The sequence below is a fragment of the Patagioenas fasciata genome, chromosome 5 (assembly GCF_037038585.1).
Source record: "Patagioenas fasciata isolate bPatFas1 chromosome 5, bPatFas1.hap1, whole genome shotgun sequence".
NCBI lineage: Eukaryota > Metazoa > Chordata > Aves > Columbiformes > Columbidae > Patagioenas > Patagioenas fasciata.
In genome coordinates, this window is record NC_092524.1 from 13,733,107 (window position 1) to 13,753,621 (window position 20,515).

General features: G+C 38.3%; 1 long non-coding RNA gene across 1 annotated transcript in view; it reads right to left on the reverse strand.

Annotated features, from left to right (window-relative positions):
• Positions 1-10,719: 10,719 nt before the first annotated feature.
• Positions 10,720-20,515, reverse strand: part of LOC139827995 (uncharacterized) — a 46,476-nt gene continuing 36,680 nt past the window's right edge. Inside the window, exons 3-6 of the long non-coding RNA XR_011739148.1 lie at positions 18,557-18,979; positions 17,649-17,735; positions 12,094-12,255; positions 10,720-11,439 (exon numbers count right to left, since the gene is read on the reverse strand). This is a non-coding gene — a long non-coding RNA (uncharacterized lncRNA). The remainder of the gene's footprint in view (positions 11,440-12,093; positions 12,256-17,648; positions 17,736-18,556; positions 18,980-20,515) is intronic.

Genomic DNA, 20,515 nt, shown 5'->3' on the forward strand with positions numbered 1-20,515 from the left:
AGAGCTACTATCTTTCAGCATCATTGACTTTTTTTAAATGTCCATAATTACGTGTCTAAATTGATCATTGTTAATTAAAACTATTTCAATTTTTATTACTAATGCTAGAATCCATATTTAAGGAGCAAGCCAGAACCAACCTCAAGAAGAAATTTCCACAAGTATGAAGATCAACTTCTTTTATTTAATTATCACATAAATGACTTCAAGTTGAGAATATAGGTGACACCTTTTTGCACTGAAACGATCAGAGCTTAGGCTGGGGGGTGAAGCAGAGAGCTCTACATTTACATGGTGGAAATCATTAGCTTGGAAACACGGCCTGCTGTTGTAACGATTTGTTCAGTAGGTCTTTTAAAGGCCTCCCTTAACAGTTCCTGGAAAAATTTATTACAAACTAAAGCCTTTCAGTTTCTAGGTCTGAGTCTTAACGCAGTGGGCATTATCTATCACTCAAATAACTTTAACGTATGAACTTGTAATGGGCCAATATTTTACTAAAATGAGGATCACAAGCATAATAAATTAATTTAGTGCTGACTGATTCTTAGAGATGTCAAATCTCAGTGTCCCAAACAATTACAGTTCCTTGCTTACATTTACCTAGGAAAATAAAATTATTCTATTCGATGAACACAAAAGATGAGGCATGAGGTTATGAAAGACTGGCAGTAAGATTACAAATGAAAGCTGTATCAGTTTGGGGAATAAAGCCTCAACTAAAGTGAAGATTCCAGAAAAACATTCATCTTTGGTGGGGGTGGTGCATTTGGCCATTTAATTTGGTTTTGTTGTGTTTATTTGTTTTTGTTACCACCTAGGTTATTTTTTCTGTAACATTTTTATCACTTTAAATAACCAGACTCTTAAAGATAATAAAACCAGCATGTTTTCTGTCACTCTGATTTTCTCCTAGATTCAATGTGTAACTGTGATGCATATTTTCAGAAACTCTGAGCTTCAAAATGTATACACTGCTAGACCTTGAACATAACAGCATGATATAATATCAATAGGATAATACCTAGTTAAGTAGCTGTTCACTTAGCAGTTAATAGTTAATTCATTTCTAAAAGAACGAAGTTCTTATAGATGAAGCTTCCAGTCAAAGTGAATAGCAGCTGGAGTATAATAAGAATGTAAGAAAATTAGAGAAAAAGGAAATTGAGAAAACCATTTTGTCTGTGATAGGCCATCTAATTATTTCCTAAATGGGAAAAGGCTTTTGCCTTACCTGGTTGGCCACTGTGCACATTCAGCATGAAAAATACTTCCTCACATCTGTTCTAAATTTTCATCTTATTTCCTTGTACACTCCTTTGTCCTGTCATTTATGTCAGCCTGCAAACAACAACATGAAATGACAGGTTCTAATCACTTTAATATTGAAAACTGTCCTTTTTCTTTCCTTTTTTTTTTAAAAAAAAAGATTTTGAAAGCATACTGTTTCTTCTATCTTAGTTACGTGTCTTCTAATTGCTGTCATGTTACAAAGTTCAATGCCACAGAACCAGAGGTTTCTACCTGAGAAAATATGGGCTGCAAGACACAAAGAGTGAAATTCAGATTTCCAGAGTAGAAGTTGGACTCATTGGAAATACTGATTACCCACCCCTTTTCAACAGACAAAACACTTACTAGCATGAACACTTATTTGTGGGTCTGTCTTGCATTTCTGCAGTGCCCACTACTGTTATTATTATTGGTCTTCTGGTGCTTACACAGAGCACATAGCCTGAAAAGAGGCTGAAGTTGCAGGAGTACCTCAGAGTAAGTCTTGTGAGTTAAAGTGTTCCTGCATTAACTCCATACTAACATAGGCCAATGGCAGCAGGAAAGACAGAGACATCTTCAAAAACCTCAGGGCTTCACTGTAGGATGTACATGCCTGCTTTGGTTCACACCCCTAGGAGAATCTAGAGACTGAAAGAAGCTAACAAGCATGTGGTTGTTGTGTTTTAAGATAGGTAGGATTCGAAACATTAGTCACTTCTGTGACAAGATAACAAGGTTTGCAAAGTTGCCAATCAGTCTGTTTTGTAGACTTTCTTGTGCCTCTCATGTCAGACGTACCATGAAGAGAGCAGAGCTCAAATATCTAGACCAGGCTGTCAAACTCATTTTCAACAGGGGCCACATCAGCCTCACAGTTACTTTCAAAGGGCTGAATAAAATTTTAGGACAATTTTACAACTGTATAAATTGTCCTAAAATTACGTTCGGTCCTTTGAGGGCAACTGCAAGGCTGATGTGGCCCTGAGTGAAAATAAGTTTGACAGCCCAGATCTAGACCAACTTCCCAGGCTCAGGCAATTAGATTTGCAGTCCATGCTAACATACGGAACTCAACAGCCATGTTCTCATATGAAGACAAGGCCTAAAAGAGCAAGTATCTTTTCTGAACTGAGAATAGCACGCAGGTCAGCTTGCCATAATGCTTCATCAGGAAACTCAAGATAAGCCTGTTTAACCTTGACTAAGGCAGGGTTTGGTTCTGGCCTTTTCTTTCCCTCTTCACAAAAGTCTAAATAAACTTAACATGAGACCTGATGACTAGCACCGATTTCAAATAATCTCCTTGGTTGCAAAGTAGTAATATTTAGATCGTTCTCCAATATAAGGCTGTATAATGCATGCTATTTGCTAATCTCACAAGTTAAATTCACGTAAGCATCTCTAGGCCTGATATAACAAAAAGTTTCACACACAGTATATAAATGGTCTTCTGTCCAGTAGCTGACAGCATCATTATTTTCCTTCCCACAAATGAAATACATGTATCTGGAAGATTTCTTTTTTTAATCTAAAAGAAAACCAGTGTACTGTTTGTAGCTGAAATTCGTATCTATATGGCAATAGCTATCATTGTGCTGCTCTGCCACACTGAGAAGTATATATGAAGCAGGCTTAGAGTTCTGCTTTCGTCATCTCCGTACATCCTCTCCAACTGTAAGTCTTAGGCTCCAATCCTGAGGAAGATTTGGGCTGAATGATCTCTTCACCCTCCTTTAAATCCCACAGAGATCGGTAGAGCTTTATGTGCATGTATCCCCCAGTTTGAGTTCATTACTGAAGAAGGTCATAGTGATGATTTTTTTTCCTCTTCCAGAATTGGTCTGTGTTTTCTAGCAAGTGTGACTGTCAAACTTGCAGATTTTCACTTACTCCAACTTAAGGCCTGACAGAAATGAATTTATTCTTAAATATCAGGTATAAAATGATCAACAGAAATGCCCTCTATGTCCATTGTTGCAGAGTTGGCAGCGTGCATGATGGAATTGTTGCTGCTGTAGCAAAGTCCGTACAAGTTTGACCAGCAACATTACATGTTGGGCACAGCTGGAGGCCCCCAATCTGATGATCTGATATACTGTGGTTAGATGTATATTCCTCTAAATACATGAAGACATTAAGACTCGAGGTCTTTAAGTCGTTTTGGTTTGTTTCTTTTTAATACCTAGTACAGGGGATCCTTTGACAGGAGTTTGCACAGTCAAAACTCATGATACAGAAAGACGTATGATTAGAAAGCAAAGTAGGAAGGTCGACTCGAGCTGATTTCTAAGAGCAGCTAAGTTGTGCCAAAATGTGTTCATTTCAAAACTAGGTAGGCTTTACCTAAACTGCTTGAACTGCCTAAAAACCACCACAATTTCTGATTATTAAAAGACAATGTTTATTTAACTTCCTATTATTTCAACACATTGCTAAACAGAATGGACAAAGCATAGCTTGGAGGCAGCTCTAAATGGAAATTAATATCTCCATTTTTTAGTTTGATCCAAAGCCTACTGAATTCAGTAGGTGATTCTACACAAACTTGAGTTTGGGATCAGGCCCTATAAGATGAAATTTTGTTTTTCTTCACTATATCATTTTTTTGAATGATCCTTTAGTGGTTCATTCAGTAAGGAGCCATTTCTCAGCAGAGTAAAGAACAAGGGAAACAGTTTCATTAACTGCAAAATCAACCTAACTCTTTGATGCAGGCTTCACTTTTGTAATGAATTTACAGAGTGCAGTCCCCAGGGAACAAAAATAAAACATGCCTAAGTTGCTGCTGAGTTAGGGCCTTAGTCATAAAAATAATACTGTGAAAAATTTAGTCTATAGGTAACAATGAAAGGTTAATACAAATGGTCATTGACTTCATTATAGAACTCTTTGGCAACAACTTTTCCAGACTCATGTTAAGCCTTGAGAGAGAAATGTTTCAGCACAGAACCACTTAATCATTTATATGAATGAAACTGAGTGCAAACAGAATGCTGAGATGGCTTTAAGATCACCTCTTTTTTCTTGTACAGAATACCCACTATAATTACATTTTGCTTGTCAGTTCATAAATTTTGCTTATTACAAAACGGGCATTATTGATTGCTTTTTAAAAGCACTAAAACTAAGCTAAGAGCAGTAGATCTCTCAGCAAATTCAAAACATACTATCTTCCAAACTAATCACTGGCAAAGGGACTGTGGAAAAAATATCCAAGTTTATTGTAAGTCTAATGCAAAAAATTGACATTACCATGAGTTTTAGGTTAGTAACTTGGCTTTGAGTTTAGCGTGTTTTAAACCACAATGAAAAAAAAAAAAAAAAAAGAAAAACTTATTTGGCAAAGCCAGACACTTTTAAAGCCAACATCATATAATTGTTTCCTCATTTGGCCTGACAGCTTAAACAAGAAAAAAAAAAAAGAAAAAAGGAAAAGAAAAAAAAAAAGACAGGAAAAAACAAGGCAAAGGGAAAAGAAGCGAAAGAAAATAGAAAAAAGGCAAAAGATTTTGAGAAAGAAAGAAAGAAAAAGAAAAAGAAAGAAAAAAGAAAAAGAGACAAAGATTGGAACACTGAAATCAGGGTATTTGTCTCATTTCTACTAAATGAATATATAAATAACCTATTTGATCCTTTTGTTCCCTTCTTAGGTAGCATTCAACAAAATGAAATGAAGGAAATGTACTAGTCTTGTAGGAATAATCCTGAACTTAGAATTTTCTTGGTTTGATTTAGTGTAAACAGTGGATATTCTAACATCATTGATCCAAAGTGATAGCAGGTGCCATTAGAAGACTCGACCTCTTTGAGATCAGCTGATTAAACACCTCCAAGTGAAATTAATACACACTGGGAATATCCTTATTTAGAATCAGTACGAAATAAAAGTGATGAGAAGGTATTTAGAGTCGCCATTCTCATAAAAATAAGGTTAGCGGAAGAAATTAACAACATTTGCTATTAGATTAAAACTAAATCTCTGAGCATACTCTTGACTTCTTTTGCTGCTGTATTGTTGCTAGTCCTGAACTAATACTGGGAAAAAAAAAAAAAAAAAAAAAAAAACAGGGTAGCTACTGATCTGGTTGGGAAGCAATGCGCTATTCAAAGTTAGTATCTGTTCTAAGTATCAAGCAACAAAATTAACTGTCCTCTGTAAAGAAGGGGAAAAAGAGAACATCTATGCCAACATCAAGCCAGGAAAGTAATTTTGTACTAACCTAAGAAGTTAACAAAATAGAATACAGAAAAGTATTTTTAAAGCGGAAATAATTTAAGAACTTTCTAAATATCTTAACAGTGCACTTGGCTACATTTGGATTTAGGAAGCAATATTTCACATGCAGAACTAGATTTTTTTGAAAAGCTTTAAATCCAAAGACAGGGCTGTACTCCATCAAGAAGTGACAACAGCAAACTTAATGTCATTGTGAAAGTACCAAATGAAATTTGGCAGTATTCAAAAAAATGTCCAGATCATAAGACTGTGACTCAACAGGTACAATGGGGGCAGCTGTGTTCAGAACAGTTGTGTTCATGAAGCCATTGACGCATGGTCCCAGTGTTAGTTGAGTGAAAGCTAGAAAAGCCCTTGGTCATCAAACTTTCAGAGACACCAGAGCAAATTCTATGCAATTAGTTGTGAAACCTATTACAAGAGCAAAATATATGCAAAAACACCTTTGTGGCACCGATCAGTGGAAGAAAAGAAAAAAAAAAAAAAAAAAAAACACACGCGAAAAAAAAAAAAAAGAAAAACCAACAAAAAAAAAACCACCGACAACAGGCTCACACTACTCTCCTTTGCACTATTCATTACTCTTGACAAAGTATATGGGCCAGATTCATCAATAAACTCTTGCTGCATGTACCTGGAAAGCAGCCTGCTCTTGGGCCAACGTTCTGGCTGAAGCATACATTAGGTAAGGCTGTTGTCCAAACTGGTAGTTCTAGCTTTCATACCAATTGGAATTTTCTACTTTTTTTTCACATGATGTCTACCTGTTTCGCAATTATGATACACAATCACATACTCTGTAATAGTTCTACATCCTGCACCGTATCAAATACTAATTGAAATAAGATTAAATCTACCAGTGTTGGGTTTTTTAGTCTGGGAAATCAGTTGAATCCACAAAGAAAGATGCCAGATTAGCCTGTTGTCCTCCCATTTTCTATTAATATTGTTAGCTAATCTTTCCTTAAAAATTTGTGCATACCCACATAGCAGACTTAGAGGTCTGTACATGCTCCAAAGACTTTCACTAACATCTTAAATACTGTGTTTGTTATTCTCCAACCATCTGTTGCCATTCACAGGTATATTAAAAAGTCCTTGAAACAAGACGTGCAGCTTTATTTCTTTCAGTGTTCTACACTGAAGAATATCTAGTTCCCCCAGTCTAAGCATATTCAGCTCTTTCACTTATAGTTCCACCTTGGTTAGCTTCCATTTACATACTATTATTGCCTAGTCATCTTGCCTTTACCTCTGTATTAAACACCTTCCTTTTAATTGTTATCACTCCCAACTTGATAAATTCTGTCCTAAATAAGATATAATATTAGATTACATTACTGTAGAAATTTCTGATAATTATGCAGCCATTAATTACATTCTGCAAAATGTCATCTTAAATATTTTTATAAGCTACCAGAAAAGACATGAAACAGCTTTGCTGCAAACAATGAGAAAAACACCAGAAGACCTTTTGTCTCCTTGACCACCACCTGCCAACAGAACCAGTTCCTCTGTGATTCAGGTAAGTGAAGCTTAGACCACAAATTATATCATTAACAGACATCCTCTATTCTTTAACTGAATTGAAAGCCCAAAATATATTGAATTTCAGCCACAACCTCTTTCACACTTTTACACCACCCCTTTATGAGGTTTTATATGATATTCGGTGTTTCAATAGAGAGGGTTAGTAGAATTAGCTATGTTAAATTTAATTACAAAGCCGATAACCTCAGAAGACTAATCTGTGAAAAAGTCTATCTCATAAGTAAATCCCAAAGTGTATCAAGGAAAGAAATACCAGGTCACACTAACATGTTCGGTAACTTTGACTAAAAAAAGTACAAACACTTGATGGTAGAAAAACCTGAAAGCTAGAAAATAACTCATTTCACAAAAGAAAAAAATCTACTTCCTCCATTTTGAGGATCTTCTCGATAAAGAAGTCTGTTCTAAACTGAGAAAACAGCTGACTAGATGAAAATCTATGTATTGGACTCTGAATAAGCAGAACCAAACGTGGAATTTGTCTGTGGGTCTTTATCACTAAGCTTTGAAGTCAGAAGTCAAAGATAGAAATAATTTTCTTCAAAAAGGTAGAGTATGGACAAGAAAACACAATAGTAAACACCATGCCAGAAAGTGAGTACGGTGTCATCAATCTGCCTAAGAAGGCTTGTAGGATTTCCCATGGAATGGGATTCAATGCCCAAAGTTTATGTATTTTTTTTAATGTGGTAACCCCCAAGCAGAACTAAAAATCCAGTAAATAAAAGTGATGAGAAAGGGATTTGGCTTGGCAATAATGGCAACTCTATTGCCCTCCTAGTAAAACAGAAATAAAAATAACTTACAAAGAAAAAGAAAAATTTTACCTGACAATTTGACAGTTTCCTGCAACACTTAAAAGTTGTCAGGATATTCTGCTGGGACATGGTGTCCTGTTGGAAAGGAATGTTCCACCATGACAAAACATCTAAACTTTCTGGGAAGATACTTCTTTTGCTATTTTAGGGGGTGTTGAACTGAATTCCCATAAACTGGAGTGGAATAAATAAGATCTGGTGTAATTCATGGTTCCAGAATAGGCTCTGCTTGGAACAGAACACAGGGATAACAGAGCTCAGTTTTTGGGCTGGTGAAAGGCTGTTCCAGTTGACAGATTATGTTAACAGCTTCTGTGCTGGGAGTCTGGCAAAAGGCTTTAGGGAAACTGTCTCTTTGCTTTCATTCATATTTTATATATGTTACATATAGACACAGAGAATGCTGCATGTATTAGGCTGTAATTTTCTGTCACAATCATGGTCATCACACGATGTATAGGAGTAGTTGTGGCTAAAATGTGATATTTCAGATCTTATTTAATAGTCCTCATTTTTACATTCTGGCAAGGAGATCTGAGGAACATTACCTTATAATGTTAAGCAATGTCCCCTCTTATACAGCAGATACCACTTCCAGTGCAAATACATGTGCTTACAAGTTTAATGTTAGCTGTCAGTAGGTACTCAAGCATGAAAAGTTAACATTTGCTTTTTATCAGGATTCACGTGACCAGTGCTCAGTGGCTTGAGCGTTGGAGAAAAGCAAGCACAGAAGTCCTCGACACCAGAGTAAGAAAGCTTTTAAATTTAAAATACAGCTTTACAGATGTTTTTGCATTGCCCAAATAAAATGTAAAGAAAATAACAAAAAAATCAAGCAAATGCACAGGTAGTTGGCTGATTAGAAATATTTTTCAGTTGCACCTCAGTTCAAAGCTTACTCATCTGGTAGCTGACTGAAAGACAGAAATAGTTGACATTGCATGCTGTGATACTGAGGACATTGCTCAGTGGCAGTGCCCCTAGAAAATCCAGAAGGATCCAAGGCTGCTTCTATACTTGTTTACAACAGCAGAATTTTAGTTGTATATAAAAACAACTGGGTGATCCAACAGTTGGGTGATCCAATGTGGAATCAAAAGTTTCCTTCCATCATTCACAAATATATCCAATGTCAGATGGAATCTAATATTCAAGCCACAGAAACTCAAATCCTCACATCGAATCAGCTTTCCTTTTCAATTGCTTAGAAATTTTGTATATTGCAGACTATTGAAAAAAAAAACTTTAATTTCTCAAACTCAATGTGAGAATTTTTCAAAGTTCCAAAATGTTAAAAATTCAAAAAGGCATTCCAGCTTAGACTGGCAGCCAAATGTAAAATGCTGGACTGTGAGCTGACTACAGGTACTCATCTGGAAGTCTGAGAAGTTACAGTGAGTAGACTTATATAAACATTAGCTCAATAGCAGTCAAAAAAGGAAATGAAAGGCTAAGATTTTTTTAGCACTGAAAGGGTAGTGATCAGCATCTCAAAGACTAATAGCAGCTGGTTACAAGGAACATTCCTCAGGCGCTACTACTTGGCCAGTATTGTTTAGCATCTTCATCAGTGGCTAACTCTAAAACAGAGCTCACCCTTGCCAGCTTCACAGATGACACCACACTGTGGGGAGCAGTTGATATGCTGGAAGGCAGGGCTGCCATTCAGGAACATCTCAAAAAGCTCAAGAAATGGGCCAATATCAGCCTCAAGAAACTGAATAAAAATGCAAATTCTGGAAGAAATACCCCATGCAAAAATACAGACTGGGAACCATTTGACTAGAAATCAGCTCTGCATAAAGGGAACTGGGGTTCAAGATAAAATGAATTTCCATGGCAAAAAAGGTCAACTACCTACTGGTCTGCATTAGCAAGAATGTAGCCAGCAGGTCAAGGGAAGGTGCTCAGCACTTGAGAGACTACACTTAGAGTACTGCGTCCGCTGGCACTCCAGTATGAAAGAGATTAACAAATCCTAAGAGTCCAGAAGAAGAGCCCTAGTACACTTAGGAGCTGGAGCAAATGATATAGAAGAGGCTGAAGGAACAGTATCTAGACAGAAGATAAAGTTAGGGTAGGATCCAATTGCAGTCTTCCATTACCTAAAAACATGTTATACAGAAGATGGAATCAAACTCTTCTCAGAGCAAAAGGATGAGATGCAATAGTTACAGCTTGCAATAATGGAAATTGTTAGATATGAAGAAAAAATAATGTAATGGTTGCAATTAAGCACTGGAACAGGCACCCAGAGTGCCTGTGGAATCTCTGTCTCAGGAAATTTTCATAACTTGGCTGGATAAGGCCCTGAATAGCCTTAGCAGGAGGTTGGACTGGATGACTCCATATGTCCATTCCAAACTAAGTCCTTCTGCAATTACAAGAACTAGCAGGAAGAGACATGTGACCACATTAAATGCTTTACTTACTTATTTCTCAATTATAGTGTGCTGTTTGGCACCCAGTCTCAAAAAGAATATTTTAGAACTAGAAATAGTTTTGTTCCATAAAGTGATTGATTATATTAGGACTCTTTACCCTGAAAGACAGAGTGTTTAGAAGGTAGTATGATAAGGTTACAACATCATGAGTAGCATGAAAAAAGCAGATAGGAATAATTTCTTCACTTTTTTCCTAATTTTCATGGTTTGACCCCAGTAGGCAACTGGGCACCACGTAGTCGCTTGCTCACTCTCCCCCAATGGGATGGGGGAGACAATCAGAAGAGTAAAAGTGAGAAAACTCATGGGTTGAGATAAAGACAGTTTAATAAATAAAGCAAAAGTCACACACACAAGCAAACCAAAACAAGGAATTCATTCACTACTTCCCATTGGCTGGCAGGTGTTCAACCATCTCCAGGAATGCCAGACTCCATCACACATCGCAGTTACTTGGGAAGACAAACACCATTACTCCAAACATTCCCCCGCTTCCTTCTTCTTCTTCCAGCTTTTATATTGAGCATGATGTCATATGGGATGGAATATCCCTTTGGCCACTTTGGGTCAGCTGTCCCAGCTGTGCTCCCTCCCAGCTTCTTGTGCACATAGCACTGCATGAGAAGCTGAAAAGTCCTGGACTACTTAGCAACAACTAAAACATCAGTGTATTACCAATATTATTCTCATTCTAAATCCAAAACACAGCACTATACCAGCTACTAGGAAGAAAATTAACTCTATCCCAGCCAATACCAGGACACTATAATGAGGGACTACAAAACAAATCTAGAAAAAAAAAAGTTTATGGAAAGAAAAAAGAATTCTTACACATAAAAAAAGGAAACACACTGCAAATTACTAAACAAACTTAAACAACACGAGGCTCAGGAATTCTGAGCTGAAAAACAGAGGCCAGGACAAAGCTGTCACTCTTATGATAACGTCTTCCAAGGTTCCTAACCCTGTGTTGGCCATCCAGTCATAGCTCTGCAATTTCTGAGTTTTAGTCATCCCAAAAAAAAATTCTTCATATGATGGTCAGAGTTCTTTGAGTTCTTTGTGAAACTCCAGTAGCACACATGTGGCAGCTGTATGTCTTAGCAGGAACCTAGGACACAGGTAACATGTTCAGTGATATCAGACCATGTTGTCCATTTAGATGAATATTTTTATACAACAGAAATACATAAAGAAAGGAATGTGAAACACCAGAAGATGCAGCCACATGAGTAAGTTTGATAAAGATATACTTATTTATATGAGACAGATCTATCTGAGCCATGGTTGAGATCAATAAACACACCACTGATTTATAGTAGATGCTCTGCCACAGCAGTAAAATTTACAATAGAGTACGTTCCCAACAAATCTTGTAGATAGACAGATGATAAAACATGATTAAATACATGAAGCAAGTCAAAAAGATCACACCAAGTACTGGATGTACGCAAAACCAGAGCTCATGTTGGTTGTGTCAACATATAACCATTGCCACTTTTATTTTACATTGTAATGTTATCAGGCAAAGTTGCTTGTTATGGATGAATAGAGTTGATTATTGTTGATTACAGACGCACTAATTAACTCCGTTTTATTTGTTCCAAAACTCTATTAATAATCAATTCCGAAGATCTGGGCAGCCATGTGCAATCTGACATAGTTTTAATCACAATCAGAAGAATATGTAGCAGTCCTTTCAGAGAATAATGAAGAGACCAGAGGGTGTGGGGAGGGAGGAAACTTTGGCAGAGAACACATGTACCTGAAACAGGCCACTTTTCAATCTAATCAGCTTGCTAATCACCTTAACCATCCTGACAATTTTGACAATGAGGATTCAGCCCATAAAACAATGTTTAAATGAGAGGTGCGTAATTCTGCCAGAGCTCTTTTATATATGAACCAGGGAGGTCATGCTTGTGCTCTGAAGGAAAAAAAAAAAAAAATTAAAAACTTGCCCAGATGTATACTGTTTTGGTTTAAGTGAGCAAAAGTTGCAATTGAGAATAAACCATAAGTCTGGAAATATCTTTTCTTTATCCATACAAGGACCAACAACCTAGGCACAGTTGGGAGTTAAACAGGGAATGATTACTTTGCTGTTATGTGGCAGTTAGGGTTATGCCAGCATTTACTTTTCAAACACTCATGAGCCAGAGACTTATAGTAGAGCCATAAACATTCTCTCTAACCTGAAACTAAGCTCTATCTTGAGATCTTATCTCTTTCACCATTTCTGGACAAACACACACAAACTGTTCGGTTATGCATGTCTGAAAAGAAAAAGAAGTTTGTTGCACTAAAAAGCTTTTAAAGATTTTTTTATCTTGGAAAAAAAACCCTAGTTCTGGCATAAAAAAGGGCCCTTGGCAAGACATTAGTCCATAGTCTGCTCTACTATCTGTTAGTATTTCCAAAAAGAAGCAAACAGTCTAGTCAAGCTACTGAGATTTCTATAATCACAATAACATTTTCTTCCCAAATCTTCCAGGGGGATTTCACAACTGAGGGTAGCCATAGTAATTTATTACTCTCAAAAATTACTGGTGTGGGTTTTTGTTTTGTTTTGTTTTTAAAACAGACTGTGCAGAAATGTGCCCAAACACCCTTTCCCAGTCTATCAAACTTAGGTATTCTGCCTCTGAATTTAGTAAACCAAATAAGGTTCGACATATTGTTCATGACAGCATAAGTTCTGAGCCAGATATAAATTCAATAAGCTGATCCTGTAGAGATCCTTTAAATAAATAAATACAAGGAAGCAAATGGCAATGATTTAACTGTATATTTAGTTCATTTTGTCTTGATTTGGTTTTCACACTAGTTTGACCCAGTTATAACTCCAGGTACTGCAACAGATCTGTACCTGGGCTAGTGAACTCAGCTCTGCTTCTGCAGTACTTTTTTATTCTCCAGGTTGTAAGATGGGAGAACCAAAACACAATTAAATAAAACACCATGCAAAATCCTCTCATCTCTCAGTCACCTACAGGACCATGTCGTCAATCCGATGACCTCTATTTAAAGTATGTTTTCTTTAATGAAATCACATCAAAATAAAATAAGGTACACAAGAGACAATGAGCAGTAGATACAGCTCACGATAAGCTATTTATAGGACATAAGGCTGAAAAATCTCACTAAACAAGGAGCAAAAGGGAGACCCAATGCCCATTGAACTCAATGGGTAAAATCATGTCGAAGATATGGAAGGCACAGAAGCCTGTGTCTGCTGGACAACTTACCAAGTTACCTCTGATTGATCATGAAAATAACCTAGGGTTTTGAGTATGTCACCTTCACAAGAGACCTCACTAAGTCTCTTTGTCCTTTCATGTGTTTAGCCTCTCCCTAAACTATGCACCTTCATCCACTTCATTCACAGCTGAAAAGAAAACTAATTATTAAGTGAGGGAACATAAGTCCCTGACACTCTGCTTGTCTTTAATGCATAGGATCTTGGGATTTGGGGAAAGACTTTTGAAATCAGTGAATCCATTCACATTCTTAAGAGTAACTATGTATGCACTTTCCCAGAGAGGACCATATTACTCTTGGCATCTTGGAAGATTAAGCCTGTTTGTCAGAAGCTGCTTTTCCCCTTCAGCCACATGAGAGCAAGGCAAAATAACAGACGGGATGTAGGATGCCAAAATAACAGAGAGGATGTAAGATGGTAAAAGATGCTCTGGGTTGACTAGAAGAATGTACCTAGACCAATGGGTTACACTTTCAGAAAACACAAGGTGAAAGCATCTTTAGGGAACAGGTGAGAACAGGTGCTCTAAGACATTTCCCCTTCATCTCTAACTGCTATGCCTATGAACCACTAAACTTCCTTTATGTTCTTTAGAACAGCAACCAGAAGTTCTGCAGGTTCTGAAATTCCTGCAGAAGGAAACAAAGAATATTTCCAAGCATTTTCTTTGCAAATTGGATGCAGACTAATTCCTCTTTTAGTAATGACTGATGTGGGCAGCCCTTGAACTTTCTAGGGGCGCTAGAAAAGACCCTGTTGCATCTTCATCAAAATTACAGCAAGAAGCATGGCTAAAGGAAACAGAAATCTTTGCTTTCTTTATCATCATTATTCTGTGACTTTTCATGTGAGAGATCAGCAGAGATGCTTGTGTGACTTCCACTGGTTCACAGAATTGCTGGCCTGAAACTTTTTCCTAGCCTACAGACAGTAATTCTTTTCAGTTTCACCTAGTTTGATGGTAATTCTGAGTAGTTGATGGTATGTCCATCCAGCCCTGTAATTTCTGATAACCATTAAAAATTTAACAAGCAAAACAGTGTTTTTATTGTGATCCCAAGATTAATGGCCTCTGAATTTCATTCAGCCTCTACGAACTATAATGAACAGGCAAGGTGGTGGAGTTGCTCTTTATGTGAGGCAGCAACTAAAATGTATTGAGTACTGTCCAGGGTCAGATGAGGAGTGGGTTGAGAGTCTGTGGGTGAGAATTAAGTGGCAGGCTGGCAGGGGTGATACTGTTGTGGGTGTCTATTACAGGCCACCAGATCAGGGTGAGGAAGTTGACGAGGCCTTCTACAGACAGCTGAGAGCAGCCTCGCAATTACAGGCCCTGGTTGTCGTGGGGTATTTTAACTACCCTGATGTTTGCTGGAAGGACTACTCAGCCAGCCAGCCACAGCCCAAGAAGTTCCTCCAGTGCACTGATGACAACTTCCTGATGCAAATGGTGGATGAGCCAACTAGGAGAGGAGCACTGCTGGATCTCATCCTCACTAACAAGGAGGGTCTGGTTGAAGCGGTAAAGGTTGAGGGCTGCCTTGGCTGCAGCGAGCATGAGATGGTGGAGTTCAGGATCTCATGTGGCAGGAACAGAATAGCAAGCAGAATTGCAACCCTGGACTTCAGTAGGGCCAACTTTGGCCTTTTCAAACAATTGCTAGGGGAAATCCCATGGGAAAGGGTACTTCAAGGTAAAGGAGCCCAAGACAGTTGGCTAGCATTCAGGGACTGCTGCTTCCAAGTTCAAGATCAGAGCATCCCGACACATAGGAACTCAAGGAAGGGAGCTGGGAGACCTGCGTGGTTAAACAGGGAACTGCTGGGCAAACTCAAGTGGAAGAGGAGAGTTTACAAATCATGGAAGGAGGTGCTGGCCGCTTGCGAAGAATATAAGGCTATTGTCAGAGGTTGTAGGGAGGCAACTAGGAAAGCTAAGCCCTCCTTAGAATTAAACCTTGCAAGAGGAATCAAGGACAACAGAAAGGGCTTTGTCAAATACATGGCAGATAAAACACTAGAGGCAATGTATGCCCACTGATGAATGGGGTGCGTGCCCTAGTGACAGAAGTTACAGAGAAGGCAGAGTTACTGAATGCCTTCTTCGTCTCTGTCTACACTGCCAGAGGCTGTCCTGAGGAGCTCCATACCCCCAAGGCCACAGAGGAAGTTGGGATAATGGAGGAGTTTACCTTGATTGATGAAGACTGGGTTATGGAGCAATTCATGAATCTGGACATTCATACACCCATGGGTCCTGATGGGATGCACCCACAGGTGCTGAGGGAGCTGGCTGAAGTAATTTCTAGGCCACCATCCATCATCTTTGCTAAGTTGTGTGAAATGGGAGAGGTGCCTGAGGACTGGAGGAAAGCAAATGTCACTCCAGTCTTCACAAAGGGCAAGAAGGAGGACCCAGGTGACTATAGACCAGTCAGCCTCACCTCCACCCCTGGAAAGGTGATGAAACAACTTCTCCTTGGTGCCATCTCAAGGCCTATCAAGCATAAGAAGTTCTTTAGGAGCAGTCAACATGGCTTCACCAAGGGAGAGTCATGCTTAACCAACCTCATAGCCTTTTATGAGGACATAACCAGGTGGATAGATGATGGCAAAGCAGTGGATGTGGTTTATTTCAGTAAAGCATTTGACACAATCTCCCACAGCATCCTTGCTGCTAAACTGAGGAAGTGTGGTCTGGACAATTGTGTAGTGAGGTGGACTATGAACTGGCTGAAGGAAAGAAGCCAGAGAGTTGTGGTCCATGGGACAGAGTCTGGTTGGAGACCTGTATCTAGTGGAGTCCCTCAAGGGTTGGTACTGGGACCAGTACTATCCAGTGTATTCATCAGCAATTTGGATGAGGGAATAGAGTGCACTGGCAGCAAGTTTGCTGATGACACCAAGCTGGGAGGAGTGGCTGACACACCAGAAGGCTATGCTGCCATCCAGCAAGACCTCAACAGGCTGGAGAGTTGGGCAGGGAAAAATTTAATGAAATATAACAAGGGAAAGTGTTGAGTATTGCATCTGGGCAGGAACAACCCCAGGTTCCAATATAAGTTCGGGAACAATCTGTTGGAGAGCAGTGTAGGGGAAAGGGACCTGGGGGTCCTAGTGGACAGCATCATGACCATGAGCCAGCACTGTGCCCTTGCGGCCAAGAAGGCCAATAGCATCCTGGGGTGTATTAGAAGGGGGGTGGTTAGTAGGTCAAGAGAGTTTCTCCTCCCCCTCTACTCTGCCCTGGTGAGACCACATCTGGAATATTGTGTCCAGTTCTGGGCCCCTCAGTTCCAGAAGGACAGGGAACTGCTGGAGAGAGTCCAGCGCAGGGCAACAAAGATGATGAAGGGAGTGAAGCATCTCCCTTATGAGGAAAGGCTGAGGGAGCTGGGTCTCTTGAGCTTGGAGAAGAGGAGACTGAGGGCTGACCTCATTAATGTTTATAAATATATAAAGGGTGAAGGTCACGAGGATGGACCCTGGCTCTTCTCGGTGACAACCAATGGTAGGACAAGGGGTAATGGGTTCAAACCGGAACACAAGAGGTTCCACTTAAATTTGAGAAGAAACTTGTTCTCAGTGAGGGTGACAGAACACTGGAACAGGCTGCCCAGGGAGGTTGTGGAGTCTCCTACTCTAGAGACATTCAAAACCGGCCTGGACACATTCCTGTGTAACCTCATCTAGGTGTTTCTGCTCTGGTGGGGGGACTGGACTGGATGATCTTTTGAGTTCCCCTGCGATCCCTAACATTCTGTGATTCTGTGATAAATAGCAACCAACAATGCAATGCTACAGAGACTAGAGGCATTTTGAGATAAAAGCCAATTAGGTGCCAAATATCAGTAGAACACCAAAGAGGAACTGGTGGTCCCTGTACGGATCAGAGCCTAACCTTTCCCAAAATGCAGATGTCATAGAGTTGGAATGCAGCTGTCTAATTCAACAGAGAACAGTTTAAAACTGGAAAAGCAAAAGAACACTGTGCCAACGGTCGCTGCAGGGCAGTTTAGGCAAGCAAATGTAATCACTTGTAAATCCGGCCAGAGTACCTGGATGAAATGCTTCAGTATTTACAGAGAATGCCACAGGATCCACATGGACAGAGTTCCATTAGTGTTCATCACCATATAGAAATACTGTGAAGAAATACATCATTACTTGCAGCCATTCATTTCAGTGATTTAGATAAAGCATTTATCTGGAAAACTAATAGCAATGTACAAACATATGAGTACGTAATCTTATGTGAAACAACTGTATTGGTCAGGGTTAGAACATTACATCTTTCCTAGGTTACTTTTTCTTATGCTTTCTTTGAATTTCAAAGTTGCTGACAGAATATTCCATGCAAAAGTTGGAAATTAAAGAAATATATTTTTTATGGTTTTATAAAAATCAAAAGACACCTTCACAATAAAGTTACATTTTATCTGTCTGCCACACTGCAGCAGATTTAATGAGGACTGTCAAACTATCAGATTTCCCCCATCCTCAATAATAGTTTATTACATGTCCTTGTATAGCATGAAATGATGCTGTGAAAAATAAACCAAACATGAATCTTATTTGGGTTACAGAAAGGTCTGAATCATTTATAACTGAATTAATTTCTAGAAAGGCTTATGAGCAGCCAATTAGCAATGTTTGTATTTGAATCTGCCAGTTGGCCCAGAACTGAAAATGAATGTTAGTTTCGACATAAAGACTGTAGCGTTCACAGATAAAAAACATTCAATCAAAATCAAGAATATCCTTGAGAATTACTGTCTTGAATGGAACATGCCTGATAACTGGCCAGATAATTCTACTAGCCAAAACTGCCTAAGATGTTTCCCAACTGCTGATTCAAAAACTGATTCTGCATTCCTCATACAACATCCTAAAGTCTTGATTTTTGGTTGCACTCGCTATAAAGTCCTGAAAGAGTGGGAAGAAAGAATTATGCCACACATCAAACCTGTATAGATGCCAGCAAACTCTTCATTTGTGTCCATCAGATTTCCATATGCCTTTTGAAGCTTTCATTTTCTCCATTTCGCATTCCATTGTTCCACAAGCAATAAATGAGTCTCAAACTCATTTGGATTGTCTTGAGAACTATAAGTAGATTCTGCAAATCACCAGGTACCAAAAGTAGTATAGCAGTGCACCACATCTGATGCCCTACAGAAGCATCCTTTCAAAGACTATGAAGGAAAACACACACATTAAGTCACCAGTGCATACAAGATGGGAACATGGGCTAGGATGTGGCTATACCCCAGATAGTGGCTTTTAGGGGGACAGTATCACTCTTCAGTCTTTCTTCTTTCTTCCACATCCTCTTCTGAAGCTGAATGTCACCTAGCAGAATGGGTCACCAGAGAAAATTCTGCAATTTCTGGAAAAGGAATATAGTTTTGAGTGTTTTCTATGGTTGAGCAAAGACTGATCCCTGGAAGCCTTGTATTTCCTTTGACTTGTCATCCTCCAACCACCAAAGTCTGACAGGACTCAGCTCAAAATTACATATGAGAAGAGAAATAAAGAGATGGAGAAATACAGAAAGAAGCTACCACAAAATAAAAGGGAAAGAGTAAACATTTACAAAAGCATTCAGTACAATCAGAAACTTATGTGTTAGACAAGCATCTCTTAAAGAATTATTCTGTAACTCCTGGTCAGAATATGTACTTTGTAAGTTATAGTAATTTCTAAATTTTTCACTTAACAGAAAATAAATAATTGTATAAGATGTCAAGGCACAATTCTTGGCTGTCCTCAGGTGCTCACACTCCTGGACTGGGTATTTTTCCTCTTTCTTGAATGATTTTTTAAAATGTATTCTATGTTCTTTAATACGGACTGCACTCTCTCTTAGGTTACAAGCTTGATGAGAAGTTGTATAGCCAAAGGGGTTTTCCAGAAATTCAAAGTAACATATTTTGCCTATGAAGAATACATTGACACTTTCTTGAAGTAAATTACAAAAAAATCCTATATAATTAGAACATAAACTTTAATCTATTTGTACCGGTAAAGAATGCTAGAAAAGCAAGACAGAGGAACATTGTGTAATGTTTAAAGGGGTATTTGAAAGCTTTTAAGTTAAGCATCATTTAAAACAGATTGTAATTAAGGATTTTCATTTTTTTATTACATATTAAGGTCTCTAAAAGCATAACTTCCATAAATAGTCAAGAATAAACTACATTCAGACCTACATATAAGCACATTTCTTGGCACAGACAAATGAAAACTGTGATTGCTGACATCTCTTTGAAGGAAGATTTTCTTTTTTTTTATCCCAGCCCTTGTTTTATTTATATGGCTCTGCACACTTTTTTATTTTTAATTATCCTAAGGAAAAGAAGGGGTGGAGGAAAAGAGATCTTTGTTTTCCAACTGAGACAGTGAAATACATTCCAAAGCTGCTTTTGTTTTTAATTTACAGAAGCCCTCATGTCTAATCTACTAAGCCAACAAATAATCTGTTTGCCAGGTTTTACATGAGAGTCATGAAAAGTGCATACAATTACTGACTTTATTCTTTTTTAGGATACAGATTCATTCTCTGCCATAAACTTGAAAAGATCCTTTTGGAGAACTTTTCACAATGAATTTATTTTTAACTATGCATTTTGTTTCCCAGGAGTTATTTCATTTTTTTACGCTGTTACTGGAGTATCTTTGGCTCTCTTTTCTTTAGCAACAACAAAAGCATTATGTTTGCCTGTCTGAAAGATAAGATAGCTAGGTCTGTACCCTTGCTTATGAAAGCAGCTATTTAAAAGCAAAAAGAAGAGTATCAAGAAATGTGTTCCCCTCTGAAAAAAAAAAAAAATGTATAGAGCTGATAAGCACTCCCTCATATTTCCATATACAGGAAAAACTACCATTTTCATCCTTCTGTTCCTTTAGAATAACTCTATATCCT